The sequence below is a fragment of the Aplidium turbinatum genome, chromosome 16 (genome assembly GCF_918807975.1).
Source record: "Aplidium turbinatum chromosome 16, kaAplTurb1.1, whole genome shotgun sequence".
Taxonomy (NCBI): domain Eukaryota; kingdom Metazoa; phylum Chordata; class Ascidiacea; order Aplousobranchia; family Polyclinidae; genus Aplidium; species Aplidium turbinatum.
The window spans coordinates 5,623,734-5,638,819 of NC_137487.1; the positions used below are offsets into that span (position 1 = coordinate 5,623,734).

The 15,086-nt window shown below is 38.9% G+C and overlaps 1 pseudogene; it reads right to left on the reverse strand.

Annotated features, from left to right (window-relative positions):
• Positions 1-583: 583 nt before the first annotated feature.
• LOC145786034 (U6 spliceosomal RNA) lies at positions 584-679 on the reverse strand (annotated as a pseudogene).
• Between the last annotated feature and the right edge of the window lie 14,407 nt (positions 680-15,086).

The following is a 15,086-nucleotide window of genomic DNA, read 5'->3' on the forward strand; positions in this document are numbered from 1 at the left end:
CTTTGGGAGAGAATTAATTTTACAATGCCATAAACCAGGGGTCACCAACTGGCGGCCCGCGGGCCGCATGCGGCCCGCCACGCTGTACCGCTGCGGCCCGCGGAAGGTATCAGCGTACAAGTATAACCAAAAATACTTTTCTTGAGGAGTTAAAGAGCACGAAGGCGAAAAATAATTTTCGGGAAGCATATTTTCGCTTTGCATGCGATTCCACTGACCGACCAATCCGATTATAGTTCTAGCTGGGGGGTTGGTTAAAGCTATACCAATGCGATGTCCACTGAATGTCCAGCCACACTATCCCAGTGGTTGATTAAAATGTCTGTTTTCGAAATTCGAAAATGTCTGTGAGCATAGGGTTGCTTATTTTAAGTTTGCAAATATCATGTAAACACTAGTGTGGGTTTCATCGTTATGGTGTTTCACGAGCAGTGTTCTCTTTATGCAAGTTTTTGTTGGCAAAATAGATCGGTGTGCCAACTCAATTATAATAAATTGGAAAAAAATTGTATATAAATTTAAAGACTTTTTCTGATTGTATTATGAAAATGTTTAGCTTAGTACTGCAAAATGTTTTTTTTTAAGAAATATGAAACGCTTCACGATTTTGCGTGTCATCCTTGCGCAGGGACCATACTAATCTTCTCTGTATCGTTCCAATTTTAGTATTGCCGAAGCATGTAGCCTACTGCCGAAGCAAGTACTGCAAAATGCTGTTAATCAACAAATTCTTGCCACGCTGATAAGTGATAAGCATCGCAAGTGACAGTTGTCTATAATAAAAGAAAGAAGGTTTTATAGACTCTCACAAAAAGGATGAAAAACTAACTCATTGCTTTTTTAGAGGGAAGACTGTTCATGAATTACGATAGACTTACGATTTTTCGGTGATTTCCACAAGCGTTTGTTTCATGGTGCCTGGTTTCTTTCTCCTTGTTATTGGAGCCTATTTTTCGCTGATATGTTTGCAGACCACTATTGTTGCCTGTATTGCAATGTGTCAAACATTTCCTTGTCTACTGAAATTGTTAATTGCAAGATATCTTTTGTGAAGCGAAGTGACAACACCACTCTTGCTTGGCGATGAATATTCTGATGAAACTGCTCGCCTCGCTATAAGTGCGCAAAACAAGTGGCCTCGTTTATTAGGCAATGTTAAAGAAGTCAAACGTGTTGTAGGCCTAAAAGGAGCTTGGCCTGGCAGTAGCGTTGTTCGATTAATTTTGTTGCTGCGGTATTCTAACATAAATATGAACAACATGTAACGCTGGATACTGGGTACGAAATGCGTTCTTTTCTAGCATAAGTCAACCTACTTAAAATTGTATTAGTGCGGCCCGCCACAGCTCTCCTTAGTGCCAAAGTGGCCCGCATGCAAAAAAGGTTGGTGACCCCTGCCATAAACAGATGACTGACAGTAACTTAATGGGATTGAATGGCATTAATCAAAGCAAATACAGTACAATACACTAATAAAATAACATCGTACTAAACTCAAACGTTTTTGGCAAGAACCCTTAGCCCTCTTCAGGAAATACCTAATACATCTAAATATAAAACAAACAAACAAATAGCTGTAAATAACAGTGGTGATAAGCGACTGAAATAAATAACTGCAATATGGACTGAGCTAAGTACAACGTACAACTGAAGAACAGATACCAAAGGTGTTAACATTTTGTTGATGCGTATGAGTGTAATCACAAGACAAGATAACGAGCGGCAATAAAAGGCAATTAACTTGTAGTAAACGCAATCTAATAAAAATTTAGCAGGAAAGATGCCTCTTCAGCGAATAACTGCTTGTTGAGCTACAGTTGCGTTGTTTTATATGAAGTGCCTCGTGAATTTTGGTTTCAAATTCTGATTGGCAGTTTCAAATTATTTCAAACGAATCTGATACAAAATTGACACCACAACAAATACTGCAGTCATACATAAGGTCTTTAATTGCACTGTGTTTATTGATGTATGCCCAATTAAGGTGTTACTTTGCTCTTGTAGCCAAATATCTAGTGGACACAAACTACGTATGTATGTCAAATTCGTGGCAAAAAGTGAATTGAAAAACAATGTTGGAACGAAGAGACTGGGGAACGGGAGGTTTCAGCGAAAATATCTACCAATTTTAAAGGTTTTGTATAGAAGAGGGACAACGTCTATGTTAATGTTTGCGTTTAAAGAGTTTCGATAAGTTTTTAGCATATACAAGTGATTCTTTACCTAGGAAAGGTATGGATACAGAGTTATGGAAATCTATTACGTCAATATTTGAGGCAGATTTTGAATTAAAACGTTTTAAAATCTTTTCAAAGAAATGCCCGGGATATCCATTAGCACATGACATTGACCAGTGGCGTAGCCAAGGGGGGGTTTTGGGGGTTACAACCCCCCTTTGGCACGCGTGTGACGTCACGATATTGAGAATGATGCTTTCAGTAAAAAAAAAATTGCCTAATTTTATACAAAATTGCATTAAAAGAACGAGTTTTGCCAATACCAAACATTCAAACATCTCAGCCAGGAATTAGCAACAAGAAAACACAGAGACTTAGCTTTATTTCCAAAAAATGCCAAAGAAAACATGATCTTATCCTTTTGCTATGCTACCAGACAGCACCATTTTACAGGAATATTCGTACCCACATTTTTGTTGAAACTGCTCTCGGAATGCACCAAATTCAAAGTAATTTTCCAAAATTTCCGGGGGTGGCCCCCCAGACCTCCCGCCGCTGGGTGGTCAAAACCCTTTCTTTCAAAATTCCTGGCTACGCTACTGACATAGACTAAATTTCGGTGATTTCAATCATGTAGTGACTTGTGTTTGAGCAAATAGAAACGTGTACGGTTAAGTAAGGCTAGAAACCAGCCAACTTTCCATTTAGTGGGACGCACTGCGTTGAAATTCAATGATAATCCGGTCTAACTTGGCTTTCGCCAAACTCAAGTATCGAAAGAACGTTTATTTTTAGCACTAATTGCAAAGTTCATCTGATGAAAGCGAAAGTAAAAGCAATGACAACAAGTTGATTTGTTGCTTCACTGACGTTTCGCGCACCACGATAATGCGCATCCTCAGAGTGAATAACATACAAAATAAAATTTACAAAGTTATATACTGCAGTTTTGATTTTTGAAGGCAAGAAAAAATAAAACACACAATATTTTAAAGATTGGCCAATTATGCGTGTCAAGACAATAAAGAATAGATTTCGCCGTTTTGGTTGAGTAGCCTACATTGCATTGTTTTGACGTAATGTTCATGAAACAACTTTTTGCCGTGGTGTTGATAATAATTTGTTTCATTTTTCAAAGTTTTTGTTTCTGACCAGTTAATTCTGTGATCTTCTTTTAGTATGTGTGAACAGAGAGCTGACTTGAATCAGTGAAACAATATATCAACTTGTTTGTCATTGCTTTTACTTTCGCTTTCATCAGATGAACGTTGCAACTAGTACTAGAAACGATAATTATCCTGATAAGCACCCAAAATTTTCAGTATTTTCAGAAAGAACGTTCATCAACTGTTAGTTTAACCATGACCACCTAAAGATACGGCCTGATTTGTCACATTTTGCAGAAAGTTCCAGGTTTTTCTAACTTTGGGCGAACGTTTGAATAAATTTTTCTAAAAATTAGATTTTTACGCTTTCTTTATTATTTTCCCCAGATGACACAATAGGTTTTAACATCCTCACATGTTAAAAAACAAAGAAAATTCGATTTCGAAGATTTTAGTCAGACTGTTAATTTAAAAGTGTTCATTTTGCCCTCAGAGCTATTTGAGTGAGATCCTTGGTACAGAGAGTTAAAAATTAGTAATCTTTGTGATGATTTAATATTTTTCTATAGTTTATGGAAAATTGATCGAATTTTTTCCTTTTTTTTTTATTTATAATAAACAGACTGTTTCGCTGTAATCACAGACCACAAAGTCATGGCAAAACTGTGAATATTAATTGGCTGTTGAGTGCTGACTAACGTTTTTTGGATTTCTAACCAAAGCATTAATCCAGAATTGCTGTCTCAAATTGATGAAGTTGGACATTCGTAAGCAGATAGCCCTATAAAAAGATTTAACTCTTTTATATAAAATTTGCGTAGATAAGAAACTGAACTTTTGTGAGACGCCTTTTCAAATCAAGCGACGCGACGCACAGCTTGCCAATCACTGTAGCGTCGTCGTCGGCTTCAGCTCGTGTCCGAGCATTGATTTGTCTTCAAATCGAATTTGACTTTGGAGGCCTAGTCTATGATGGAAAAGACGTGGGCAAAGGTCACGTTTTATGGAGGGTGGGAGACGTGGCAGTTTTAGTTTTTCTTTTCTAGTGTTTCGTATTTAAGGCTTTTTGCATCCTGATTTTTTCGAAAAGTTCCATGCCTTCCCTGTTTTTTTTTCTCCAGAGTAATCTGTTGTTCCCATGAATCCAGAGCAATGTTTGCATGGTTGAGGAAGACTTTCGGCTGATCTTTGTATCTCACTTTTGGTCTTCCGTGGGGTCTTTTCCCTGTCTCTAGTTCACCATAAAACATTATTCGAGAAAACCTTGTTGAATGTTGAGTCCATTCGCACGACATGTCCTATCTAGAGAAGGCGGTGTTGCAATAAGGTGGCTTCTAAACTGGGCCACCTAGCGCGATCAAGGATTGCATCGTTGGTGAGACAATCTTCCCAACTACTGTACTTTTGCAGATTGCTAAGCCAACTAGGCCTAACACAAACCTTGGAACAACCTTGAAAGTCAACACAAATATCTCCAAATGATATTCGTGGTTATTCCATACTTTTGTCACAGTAACTGCGTGAACCCCTACTGGGTCAAAACCAAAACCCCAACATTTAACTGAAAGCAAGCTGTTGGAAGCATTGAAATGAGTTAAAAAGCCACTTGGTCGTTTTAACGTTAAAACCAATTTAATAATAGAAATACTTGGTCACAACTTGTCTGTTGACAATGTTTGTCCAATAAATTGACATCATCAGTTAAAACAAAATGATCTCACTCACATTCACATTCCGATGCATTTGCTGACCATGTTTGATCCTCTTGGCAAGTGACAGTCTGTGTTTTGTCATCACTTCCAGCTATTCTATAACCGCAGTCGCACGTAAAAGTTATGTTCTCACCGACTGAAACTTGGGTCAAGTTTGTAGAAACTGATCCATATCCAGGTGATGCAGGAACATTGCAGTAGATAGCTGTAAACCAATTCCAATCATAATATTGACAGTATAAAAGAACAATATTGGCACGCAGACTTGCCAAGGGGAGGAGACGTTATCAGTGACCCAACAATGGCTCTTTTAATGTTCTACGCAACAAACAGACAAGAATGGGTAACAGCTAACAGGATCATCAGCAAACGCGTCCGCACTGCCCAAACACTACATAGGTGGAGTACTTTACGAAGCCCTAGGTGCCTACGCTGCAAATGCAACATTCAGGACGTAGCCTAAATCACCTGGTTAAAGGGATACTAAAGGAAAAACCTGACTTGGCGATTTTCCACCTTCTTTGTGTTTAACATGCTACCATAAAACGATTTTCAATAAAATTTGGCCTCATTGCGGTCTGACCATCATTGCGCGCGTACTTTTGTCAGAGCTTTCAAAATGAGATTGGGCCTGAGCAACGAAGCGTGCGACTGTACGGTAGCCACTTTAACAAGTCGAAATTCTGCCACTGAAATTGACTACAATGCAACCGCCAACCAATCAGAACGTGTTATAAGAGGCTACCGTCCAATTGTGACCCTTCTAGCACTCATCCAGAGAGTTAATGCTTGTTTTGAACTTTATTTGGTAATTACAGAAGAAAAAGAGCAATAGCAGTAGTGAGAATCGAACACGCGTCAATGAAATGACTACTTTCTAGCCCTATCCCTATCCCCTAAGCCAACCAGCTGACAAAAAAATCCATCACTTAATTTGCTTTCTATCATCTTCTTTTTGCCATTTTTTACGTCACTTAAACCGTAGCTTATGATTGGTTGGTGGTTTCATTCTAGTCAATTTCAGTGGCAGAATTTCGACTTGTTAAAGTGGCTACCCGACTGTACAGTCTACGTAACAAAAGACGAGCAATCAGCTCATCACGCAACAGTTGTTACTGCCGGCGATTCAACTGTAGGCTATGTATGTACATCAAAACATCAGATTTCAACGTCAAAACATCAGACAGTTTGCTCAAAACCTCAGATCTGATGTTAAAACATCAGATGTTGTAACGTGGCTTTTGTTATTGCTGTCTTTTGTGACGTATTCTCGAGCTGTGTTTGCACTTTTTGGTCATTTTGAAAAAAAATGAAAATAAATGAAACATTGGACTTTGGGCCTTGCCAGCGCCATTAAAAACAAATTTTTTTTCGATATTTTTTTTTTAAATGTATTCTTGAATGTTCAGTTTACGCATTTTAATGCTTAATTCCCGTTTGAAAATTTCATTTAATATGCCTTTAAGAATTGCCCATCCATCAAAATTAGTGGTTGACATGGAGCAGTAGGCTACATACATGTGGCAACATTTTTTTAAATACTGGTTGAAGCTCCAAAGGTAGCGCATATGAGAAGTGCGCACTATATGACTCTGCAGTCTCTACTACAAATTTTTGTAGATAAAATATTGAGCAACAGCGGAAATTTGTTGCAAGTGTAGTGGAGTGATTTTTGTTGATTTTTATATTGAATAAAGTTTTTTCATATTAATACATTGTTAAAATCGAAACTTTAAAGGAATTCAATTTCACGCTGAAAAAAGTAAGCAAGTTCAACTTAAAACACATGATGCAACACATGATACAGATTTGTTGCTTTTATTTTGCTGATTTTTTTTTTGAGGCACATTTTTCGTATTATTTTCCGATCAGTCCTGATTTCTTTCGGAGGCTCTGGGCAGTAGGATACAAGTACTTTAGAGTCCAGTAGTTCTCAACCTTTTTACAGTCAGGGACCGGCAAACTTTTTTAAAAATGTTGGCGGACCGGCAACCAAAGATCGTAGTAAATAGAATAATAATAATGTTATGGTTTTATTTATTGTCGCTCTACAACAGCTAAGGTCTTTTAGCGACAGGGCTCATTTTTAATTTATATCAGGTTTACGATGTTATCACATTATTACCCGACTCATTCTCACTGCGCTATGCAGGATAGAACACAATCGGTACCGTTTTTAAAGTCTTCGGTTTGACCCGACCTGGAATCGATCTCAGATCTACCAGCACCAGAGCCGAAGGCGAAACCACTCGGCCACTGAGCTGGTTTTAGTAAATAGAATGAATATTTGTAACGTTTTGTTAACCAAAGTTGTTGTTGCGCACCTGTCACAATCAACGTGCAAGGCCTCGCGTCGGGCTGCTTTGCGTCTTGACAGAATGTGCTGTTTTCATTATGAAATTTTGAGCGATGTGTTATTATCGGGTATTGACCTGAAGTAACCTTTGAATGAGAAATCTGTATTATGTAACGTATTTCCAGAATCGTCTGTAAGCATGCAAATCTGGAATGTTCTGTTGTTTTTCATAATTTCTAAGCGTCGTTTGTCATGACGTCATAAGGATGTTAACCGTAGATGTCCGATTGCGAAATATTTATTATGTAAGAATCTTCTACCCTACGTGACATTATTTAAACTTCTTTGAGCTTCTGCTTGTTTACATTAATGCAACTTGACAGAACAATGTGACATTACGCAACCTTCTCGAAGTTGCTGGACCGAACGAACCTTTTATAAATAGTGGTGTATTTTTCATTATGATGGTTATTATGATGAAATTATGATGAGTTGATTATTATTATGAGTTGGTGATGAGAGATTATTGTTGTAGTAGTAGCAGCTGTTAATAGACGCAAGGATTATTGTTGATCGAGAGTTGAAGTATTGAATACGAGTAAAGCAAAGTTGATGCTAATATAATTTCTGATTGAAATTAGAATCGTATGAGAAGCTGTGAGTGGATCACGTTAAACTCGATCAAAAGTCGCAAGCGTTGGAATTTATTGCTGTTTACTGTTACTTTGATTAATTGCTGGAAGTGGTGAACCATTCGTTTGAGTCCTTCAAGTGTTTTCATATATGTCATTTCACTAGTAGAACTATCCGTGAATTTAATTGACTGCTTTTCGGTTTAACCCATTAAACTACGTCATTGAACCTTTCCAAGTCTTTTTCCTGGTAAGAGATAGAAAGAAATCGTGACAGCACCATAATGCAAGGTTTTAGCATATGATTTGTATTCAAGAAGAAAATTGGAATACCATCAAATCGATTGTTTTGAAAGTTAGGCACGAATTCGTTTGCAAGAGACATCCAGAAGTGTGACAATGATGTTTTTCGAATCTGGACTGCAAAGTAGAAGCACAACATATTGTAATTCAATCAGACTTTCTTTTTCATGAAGATAGATTAAGGTAGCATGTGTTGACATCATCGATGCATGGATTGTTTATCCAAAAGTTTCCATGTCGAGCATCTGCATGTTACGCAAAATGATCGTCAAATTGTCAGCCAACTCTTTCAAGTGTTGACTCACAATGCTCAGCACCTCTTTTTACTTTTTTTCACCACTCCATTTCACAAGCATTTTCCACAGCAAATCGGCTTGTCTTCATTCCATTCCGAAGCGCTATTTTCCGCATAGTCTTTGAAAAACAAGATCTTTGCTTTCTCAAACTCCGGTTCTGGCAAATTTCCATTGCAGGCCTGACTTTATCCCGGAACTTCAAATTTATCTAATTCCAAATTTTCGTCTTCAACGATTTCGAAATTTTTCAAAATCAAGGAAAAAATTCCCCATTTGGTTATGTATTTCTGTGTTTCAAAACTTTTTGAAAACTACACGCAATTTGTCACAAAAACATTATCAACGGCACAGAATTAGGTCATCAAAAAGTTCACCTTTATTATCAAACAATTTTGCGTAGAGATATGTCAGTTTTACAGCTGTGGATGTTTCATAGTGCGATCACAATTTTACAATATGCTAATGACTTCACATTAAAATAAGCTTTGCAAAAAGTAAGATCTTCTGCGGACCGGCAAAAAAATTACACGGACCGGCGATTAAGAATCACTGCTTTAGACAATGCAAACCACTCAAAGACATTATAAACCCAAAAAATGTAAAAATATCGCTACCGGTACAATGTGCCAAAAGAACGACGCTACCATTACTGGCTACCAATTGATGAAAAGTAACGCATTACCGCTAGCGCTACTCAAACGGAAAGTGGCGCGCTCTACTTCTACGTGCTACTTCTGTTTAAACTGACAATGGAAAGCTTTTTTCAAGTTGTCTACCTTGTGAAGTCAAAACGACCTTGAATAAATATAACTTTTCAATGCCTAGAAACTTTATTCTTATGCGTCCCTAAAAAGCGCAAGCATTTCAAAATGTAGCCTAAGTCACTGAGTTCTGCTCGCTTTGGTTTCAGAACGTCTTCTAACCAAAAAAAGTCTCTCTACCTCAGCACCAGAAGGAAATAGGAATGGGGGTGTTGTATAGCGTAGGCTACTTGATGAAGAGACGTCATAACATAACTCGCTATTGGGGAAGCTCAAAGACTTACTTCTATACGAAAAATATGCCTCCACAAGAGACTGCCCTTTCCATATCGAAGTTTCATGGGATAGCACAAACACACTAAAAAATCTACCCTTAAAGTCATGACTGGTTTTACTCTTTATAGTATTAACGTAACTAGAAGTTTCCCACAACAAACGAATAAATTCTGGTTTGTTTTTTTCAAGCATTAGGCTACGTTAGTAGCATTTGTTGAAACTTAATGGAGAAACTGAAGCCACGGCGCCTTGAAAAAGGGATGAAGAAGACAGGGTGCCAGATTATATTTGATGTCATTAAAGTATTTTTAAATCGCTTCCTCACCCTTCTTTTCACCAGAAATGAGATTTTCAAAGGACCAAAACTCTAAAATTGATGGCGAGTTGGTAGCCACTTTATGCACAAATCCTGACATAGCCAATGAAACTTTGAATTAAGGCTTACGACGCCTTTCAGAAAAAAAAATTGTGGCACCCCATTGCAGACCAATGATATTTCACTTCGAATGCAGCAAGTGGTTGAAACAAAGGAACAAACCTAGGAACCTCATCAGCAAAGATTTTAATACTAGCCTATATTTAGCCTAAACCTTCAATAAACGCTATTAATACTGTACTACAAAAAGTGCTCAATGCCAAGCAAAAAAGCCAAGCAAAGCAAATTACATCAAATACAGTTAATACTTTCTAAAACATCTACAACGTGTTTCACCCTTACTGAGGATCATCGGAATGAATTTATTCAAATTAGATTCTATTTGAATAAGGACATTCTGATGATTCTCCAGAAAGAATAAAACAGGCTGTAGAGGTTTAGAAAATAGCAGAAATTGTATTTGATGTAAACCTCGAATGAGATAGAATCATCTAAAGTTCAATGTTACAACGTCATGAATAAAATTTTATAAGACAGAGTGTGCAAAGCAAAATGTAGATATTGACAGATATTTAACTGAATCTTGTAAATTATGTTAAGGCTTGTAAGGCTACCGTAGTAGATAATGCAGCTTTTAAACTTGAAAAAAAAATCTGTTGATGAATAGTCACTAGCCTACTTACTACTTTTTATAAAAACATAAAACACAGCGCTGTACAATACAGGCCACAACCAGCAAGTGTATTTACCATTGTTTTCAACCAGCGATTTATTCAGCAAGTTTGTGAGTTCAGCCAAACCGTTGATCACTTCATCAACTTTATCTTCAATGCGATCATGACGTGCTGAAAAAAATATGAACCTTTAAAACACATTGACTGCCACGTCACCCATATCTGGGTGACAGCCTATGTTTCATTCAGGTTTGCGTCACCCATATATGGGTGACAGCAATTTTTTCCTTCCAGGTCGCGTCTACCACATATGTGTGACAGTACGCGCAATTGCAATGGAGGTTTGAAAGCGTGGCCTGTGAGAAACAATTTGATATGCTTGGTTTGGGCAAAGCGGTAAAAACGAAAAAATGACAGGCACCAGAACAAAACTGACTGTTCTATTGCATTTTAGGAAATACACCACAGAAAATCGCCTAAAAAATCATTGAAAAGTTGGGCATTTTTATGGATGAAATATATTAAAACATTGTAGGCCTAGGCACATCTGAGGCATTTTTGGGCATTTTTCACAGTAGGCTACGTATAAGCCTTGTTGGCACTTTTTCTTGCCTCAGCACGGTTGTTTTCTTTCTTCTTTTGTGCATAGCAGGAAACACAAACCCTACGTACTTTTTTGCTACTGTCATCAGTTCTTTGAACAAGTTTATAGGTCGTACTGCTGGAACTCGATTCCTCTCTCATAGGTCTTGCATCATCATCATAACCCAAGCGTATCAGTTGTTCACTTACGCGTTCTCGAAAGGCAGATATTTTGATTTTCTTCTTTGTGGCACGTTTATACACGACCCATGCATTCACTATACTGCCATTCCAAGTAAGATTTCCACGGCAAGCTTGCGATACCACTTCACGCCTTTTCGCAAAGTGGTGGCATACGATGCCATCTGATCTGACACATCAATACCAGCTTTCCCCTTGCTATAAGCAAGGACAGGAAGTGGCTTTACAGTAGCTTTCCGGAATCTTCGGGTTCTTTGGTCGGTTGATGTTGATGACTGAAGTGGAATTTGCGTCGGGTTGACTGCTACCATAGTTGATGGGTGTTTTGTTGTTAAAATCCGGACATCGCGTGTGTCCTACCACTTCAAAACAACTATGCCATCCGGATCTTCTTTAGCGATCATATCGCCTCTTCCCAACCTGACTTGAAGGACTTTGGGAATATTCTTTTTGTTGACTCGGAGGGTACTCACAAGGCGGGTGTCTTTTTTAGAAGGAATTGTGCCAGCTCATAACTCGTATAAAAATTGTCTACATACAATGTACGTCCTTCATTCACCAAGTGTGTAGTAAGCTCCTCACACACATTTTTTGCCAAGCCAATTTCACGCTCACCAGTTTTGGACTTTCCGCAGTACACCTTCATTGACCACGCTATCCACCAACAGAGCACAGTTTGAACAGTTTGATTCCATAACGATGACTTTTGTTTGGAATATACTGCCTGAAAATCAGGCGCTTTCTCCATGGGATGAGGCTTTCGTCGACTACAATATCTTCCTCAGGAGAATACAGCTGCTGAAAGTTGTTTTGACGTAGGTCCAGTAGAGGCTGAATCTTGGCAAGGCGGTTGTCAGCTTCAGCAGTTTCGTTATTGCTAAAGTGCATTGTGCTAGGCAACACTTGAAATCGATTTTGAGGCATCATTGAACTAGGAACCTGTTGGTGATAAAGTGCTCGTCTTGACCAATATTTTTCAATGCTGTTCAGCCTCACCAGACCCATCCATAGCAGTAATCCCAAAAACTTTTTCATTTCTTCTTGGTCCGTAGGTTGCCATTGATTCAACCGCGATTGTTTTAGAAGAGTTTTGCCAAGAATGGATTGGGTAGCATATCGGTTTGTTTCTTTCACAATGTGATTCATCACATTATCATCTACAAGCAGTTGATACACATCCAATGGAGAAGTTTTGCTGAAACTTGCTTCAACAATCCACTTTTGCTAGTAAAGGTAAAGGAGTGTTGTCTTCCAACATAATCCTTCCAAGTGCCATCGTTGGCGATAGAATTACCAGCGTCATCGTCATTATCACTGGATGCAACTTCCTCCTCTTCTGCACCACTTATGGGAGGTGGGGATACTTTTGTTCCAGACGGTTGTTCGCCTGGTCAAACGTCATGTAGAAACCGTTCGGGTCTACTGAATATTACGTCATGGAAATTCCTAAAACATGAGCCAAAATTGCACCATCGTCCGTAAGACTCGTGTCAGACCGGTTTAAACCTGTTTCAGTTTGAGACCTGTTTGGACATGAAATATTGCGTCACGAACTGCTCTCGTGCCTTTGAGTTATCACAAATTTTTCTGATTCATTCTCGAAGTTGTTTGTTGGAAGTCGGTCGCACATTTAACTGGTTTATTTGGTGCTTGCTAGCTGGACAAATTCTCCGTCTTTTATCCAAGTAATCTGTATCGTAGTGACAGTTTTAGAGGTGTACGGCGTTGCACCAGTCATTTCGATAGCCGCGGGCTAATTTTACTGGAATACACTTTGAATAGACGTTTCGAAGGTGTGTTTATTTTTCGGTCATTACGTACAGACAAACGGATCCGGGAACTTTATGTTACAATTTTCCCACAAAGAATTATGGTTTACCGCTGTGACCATAAAAAATAAAAGACGAGTTCTTGTTAGCTGGTAGGCCAAGAAGCATAAAAAATAAAAGACGAGTTCTTGTCAGTTGGTAGGTCAAGAAGAAATTAAAGCAAGAAAAATAAAAAACGAATTTGTTAGCTGGTAGGCCAAGAAGCACTTGAAGGCATAAAAATAAACGACGTGTTTGTTGTCAGCTAGTGCAGAAGAACTACTTAGAAGTACAAGAAATAATAAAAGAAGATTTGTTGGTTGGTAGTCTACACTCTTACAGAAGCAAAGAAAAGTAAAGACAATTCTTCTCAGTTTGGTACAGAAGAAAAATAACTTTGACATTCATTGGCAAGAAAGAAGATTAAAAGACAATCCATCTGTGCTTGTAGATTCAAGTGGAAGAATCCAAGCAAGTTTTGTGGACTTTAGGACTTCATACCCGTACAGCTACGGTATCGTGCATTTAAATTCTTTTTTTTTGTATTTTTACGGTCTTTGCAGTTAAGTTTTTTATAACTACTGTAGCCTAATAATTTTGTGTGTTTGTGTAACTTAATTTTTTTAATTGTTAATTTAGCCCCAACATTTAATATGTCTACACTCGGTGGCGACAAGGACTCGACCGCCGTAGACTCGACTGAGTTTAAGCCTGATGATGTTCTTTGCGGTCGGGCAGGCCATTCTGGGGAGGGACCCAATAACGATGAGGCTAAGTCAGTTCGAGAGGCCCGGCATCTTAGACGGGATATTTTGACTCAAATTGGGAAACTTTCTGTGGCCCTAGGTTCTTTGAGTGATAAGCAGGAACTGTTAATTTTTCGATCTAAGTTATCTATTTTAGAAGAGGAATTGCTGCATTTCCATGCTCTTTTGACTAAAATCTTTAACTCTGCAATCTTGGCAGAACTTCGTGATAGGGTAGATCCCGAATTTAACTCTTTAAAACATAACTTCGAACAAAAAGAAAGTGAGTTCTCAGATAGGTTGGATGCTGACATACATCCTGAGGATAGCGCCTCAAACGTAAGCACTAGGATGTCTGAGAGCTCGTCACGGATAGTTACACAAATTAACCTACAGTTAAAACGAGAGGAGCTCCAGATACAAGCTGAGGCCGAAGCGAGAGCTGAGGCCATACGAGCTGAGGCTGCTGCGAGAGCTGCAGAGGCCGCCGCGAAAGCCGAAGCGAGAGCTGCTGAGTTCGCACTCAAAGACGCTCAGTTGAGGGCTGAACAACGAAAAGAGGTAGTTTTAGCTGAATATCGATCAGAGGCGGGCTCCCGGCGTAGCTCTAAGAAGAGCTCTTCTAGGCATTCCAGAAATGAACATCAATCGCAGTTTAATTTACATAACCTTTTCCAAACGCCCGTTCAACCTGTGAGTGGACCAGGGCAATCCACACGTTTTCCAGCTGTTTCAGGAGGTCTTGGGGCCGCGGCTAAGGGTCTTCCGAATGCTGTAGAGCCAAGGTCTGTGAATTACAACCGAACTCCTCCCCCAGAGCGTACAGGTCACGGGGCCGCCATTAGCAGTAATGCTTTGCCCCCTTCAAAGTTTTCTGCGCCGCTAGTTGTGGATCGCCCAGCTACACGTAATTTGGGTGGTTGTGAGAGGCGTATCGCGTCTCCTGATTTTAACGTGTGTGAGGATCGTGATCGGGCTGTGCATGTGACTGAGCCCACTCAGCCCCTTAAGGGATATAGCTTGTCTTCTTCCGCTAAATCGAGTTCTCAACAGCAGGATTGCTTTTTTGAATACCAAAATAGTAGGACGTTTTTTGATAAGGCGGCCTTGATTGGTTACGATGGTAATAATATGCCATTT